Source organism: Petaurus breviceps, unplaced genomic scaffold (genome assembly GCF_028583685.1).
Source record: "Petaurus breviceps papuanus isolate PSGF00001 unplaced genomic scaffold, PetGlider_PUasm1.0 176, whole genome shotgun sequence".
Taxonomy (NCBI): domain Eukaryota; kingdom Metazoa; phylum Chordata; class Mammalia; order Diprotodontia; family Petauridae; genus Petaurus; species Petaurus breviceps.
This window is the reverse complement of record NW_027185771.1, coordinates 20650559-20654360: the sequence shown is the minus strand read 5'-3', so window position 1 is coordinate 20654360 and position 3802 is coordinate 20650559. Positions and strand designations below refer to the sequence as shown.

The following is a 3802-nucleotide window of genomic DNA, read 5'->3' as shown; positions in this document are numbered from 1 at the left end:
GTTGCCTAGGGGATTTCAGGACATCTCCATAGCTTCAAGGCCTAGGCAAGGAAAGGATATATTCTGCACAAGTGAGTCTCTTGAACCATCTGTTATTTAATTTCCACTTGAGTATTGTACTCCATATTTTCTTGAACTAACCCTTGTCTCCGTCCTGGAAGATGTTACCCAATAGTCTAGGAGCTTATCAGACATCTGAAAATATTGAAGGTGAATTCTGGGTTATAGTCCTGATCTACTCATTTGCTATCTTTGTGACTTTTAAAGTCTTTTTATTCTTCTTAGGCAAAGAAAGGTAGGGGGTACAATGGATTTAGTGCTAGCCTTGGAAACTGGAAATCATGAGTCAAATCCAGCCTTTGACACTTCCTACCATGTTTCCCCGATAATAAGACCTATCCCGAAAATAAGCCCTCCCCTTACTATGTAAGATTCCTCTAAAATAAGCCCTCCTCCGAAAAAAAGCCCTATTGAGATTGCTACTGTAGTGAAGGTGATCCCCTGCGCTACACGCTACATTACGGTACCTCTGTATGCACCCCTGGGTGAAACGCACGCCGCGCTCCGAGCTGCATCCAATCAGAGCTGCAGCAGTGAGCTCATCATCCTGTTCTTCCCCAGTGATTTGCTTGCTGGCGCCATTGAGAGCAGTGCCGCAGAGGAGAGCTGAGGCAGGACAACATAAGCCCTCCCCTGAAAATAAGCCCTCTGGTGTTTTTCTTTCAAAAAATTTAATAAGACAGTGTCTTATTATCGGGGAAACACGGTACCTATGTGACCCTGTGTAATCTTTACCTTAGTTTCCTCATCTATAAAATGGGGTTAAAAAGAGAAATTACCTACCAAGGTTGATATAATGATAAAATGGCATTTATACAGTGTTTTGCAGACCTTAAATCCCTAAACAAATGTTATTTTTTCTTAATTACCTTATGTTTAAATTGGGACTAATAATCCATCCCTTGCCTAGCATCCTAGGATTGTTGTGAAGATTAAATAGAATAAAGCTTCTTTACCTTTTAAAATGCTGTACAAATGCGAGACTGATGAATGGCAACTATAAGATACTAAGTCATAGCTGACATTTATATAGCATGTTAATGTTTGCATAGAATTTTACATATGGGGCACCTTGAGGCATCGCTTCTCAGATGTGGGAAACCCAGACTCATAGTACTCTGCATGTCTGTATCCATTCAAAGCTAGAGCTCGAGAGACCCCACTGGTATGTTTACTTTTACTAGTCATCCAGAGGGCACAAAAACTCAAATCCAAGGTATTCAATGAAATTGGAAAGTAGCAATAATTAAACAATCAACAAGCATTAATTAAGTGCTCACTATATGCCTAGCACTAGGAATAAAAAAATAATGGAAACAGAATCCCTGTCCTCTGGAAACTTGTATTCTAATAGAAAGAAAGAATGTATAAAGAGTAGGTATATCAAAGTCATCAAAGCCTTCATGTTCTGAATTAGCATTTATTCAATATATGGCAAAGTTTAACCTGTCCTGCTTCCTGAGATGACGATAAGATGGTGAGAAAAAAAGTATAGATCAAGCTTGTGTGACAAAGAAGATAGTTGTGGAACAGTGGGTTCTCTGTCATTCTGTTTTGAGAAAGCCTATCTTTTAGTAGGGGAAAGACAATTTATGTGTGGGTGACGACAAAGATGCCCTATCTGTTCAACTTCATAACCTGATCTATGGAAGTAGAAAAATCTACTTAACACATGAGAAGTTGGATTCTGTTTCAATAGACTCCAAGGTAGGAGCAAAAATGCCACAGCTATGACAAAGGTCAAATACTTGATCCAGTGGAAGACTTGGAAAGCAGAGATTAAAATTCTTATAAGCCCTTATTCCATTATAACATCATTCTATATTTCTACAATTGCAGACTATAGTTCAACTTCCTCACTTTCCGGAAGACAATCTGGAAGGTCAGAGAAGGGAAATGATTTGCCTAAGGTCACACAGGGAATCAGTGAAAGAGCTGGAGCTTTATCAACTACCAGTCCAGGGATTTTTATATCATGCTGTTATAGAGACTAGTTATTAACTAAAGTCATTCATTCTGTTTGACTTCAAATTAAACAAGTCAGCATATACGCTCTTGCTCAGGAAGACGTTTCAGAAAAGCAATTACAACAATTCTGCCAATTGTTATTTCTAGAAGAAAAGAAGCCTTATCATTAGCGATGCTTGCTTATGGTAGAATTTAAAGAGGAGTTCTGATTGGGGGTGATTGTGAAGAGTTTCTCCCAGCCGCCTCTTTTGGAATATTCTTCTGTCTTAATCATAAAAGATTTGACCGTCAAGTGCCGAAATTCGACTCCAAATAAGAACTCTATGCAGCTCATATTGGCATATCTTGGAGGAAAATTAGTCATCTAAAAGCTAACACTTTGACATGGAGAGAAGCAAAATGTAGCATTGATTTCCCAAGAGGCTCAAAAGTAGATCAAGTAACACTAAAATAAAATTGTCAAACGAGAAAATGATTCTCATCAGAATATTTTTTTTCTACTCTATAAATAAATCGTTCAGACCATTTCAAGAAAGACTAGAGTCTGTGTTAGACATGCTACGTCTCTGTTCAAAGAAGAGGCATGGTCTCACAGGGGCATCTGTGGCCTCAAGGTCACATGTGGCCCTCTAGGTCCTCAAGTGCTGCCCTTTGACTGAATCCAAACTTCTGTGAATTCAGAGGGTTAGAGTCTGAGTTCAAAGGGCTGCACTTGAGGACCTAGAGGTCCACATATAGCCTTAAGGCTGCAAGTTCCCCAGTCCTGTCTAGAAGCTATGGGCATGAAAGATCTGGGGGCCGAATGTAATGCGAATGTAAATTTTAAAGATCTTCCCTGCCCCTAGGCTAAAGTGCACCAGAAGCCTGGGGAGGGAGGCTTGTTTTTCAGTAGATACTTTTTGATTGGCCAGTGGGTCAATAAGGTTGTTACATTCTCTGAGCCAGGAGAAGGCTATATAAGCCCTGATGTGTAGCTTTGTTTTGGGACTCACTTTGAGAAGTGTTCTGTGATTTGATCTGAATTCTGGGAAGCCGATGTTGAGAGTCCCCCGGCTTTGAAAAACCCAGAATGTGGAAACCCAGATGTTGACTGGGTATGGATGTAATGGTTGGACAGTTTGGAAATCTGTCCACTTGATGTTTCTGTCTTGATAATTATGCCTGTATACTTTGAGGTTCAGGGTGCTGACCTTTTCTCCTGAACAAGGTAAACGATATATGTCTGACTGATTAAAGTAAGCTTGTTAACCCATTTTGAGCTGCTTTCCTTTAACAAAGCAGATCCAAGAACCTGTGGTAGCTGCAAACCCTGAGGACGCTTGGGGTGCTTGCTGCTACAAAATGGCGTCACGAACAGGATCTGCAGAGTAAAAGGAAAGTATGGGGGCTGGGATAATTGTTTGTTTCCCAGTTGTGGTAGCTGTGACTCTGTGGAGCCATGGACCAGGAGAGAAGAGTGGCCTGCATGCAGACTTCGCTGAGCTGAGAGCGGGAATGGTGAGCTGCCTGCATCGGGACCTGGGCAGAAGCCAGGAGCAGCTGCCGCCTGCGGGAGGAGAAGGAGCCCAGGAGTTCGGAATTCAGCCACAGGAAAACATAAGAACTGAGCAGCAAAGCAGGGGCACTGAATGTGTTTCCTGGCTGCATCCCACAGTTTGGGACCCAGGGGGAGGATGGACTTGTGACTATGGTGGGTGGGATGAAGTGCCTTGGATCCCCAGGGACCCCACCTTGTTGGTTTTGTTGCCCAGCCCCAGCTTCCAAGCACAGAGAG

General features: G+C 42.0%; 1 long non-coding RNA gene across 1 annotated transcript; it reads left to right on the top strand.

Moving 5' to 3' along the window:
* Positions 1-2808: 2808 nt before the first annotated feature.
* On the top strand, positions 2809-3631 carry LOC138159611 (uncharacterized). The gene is made up of 2 exons (XR_011167926.1): positions 2809-3235; positions 3440-3631. It is a non-coding gene; the product is annotated as an uncharacterized lncRNA (long non-coding RNA).
* Positions 3632-3802: the final 171 nt, after the last annotated feature.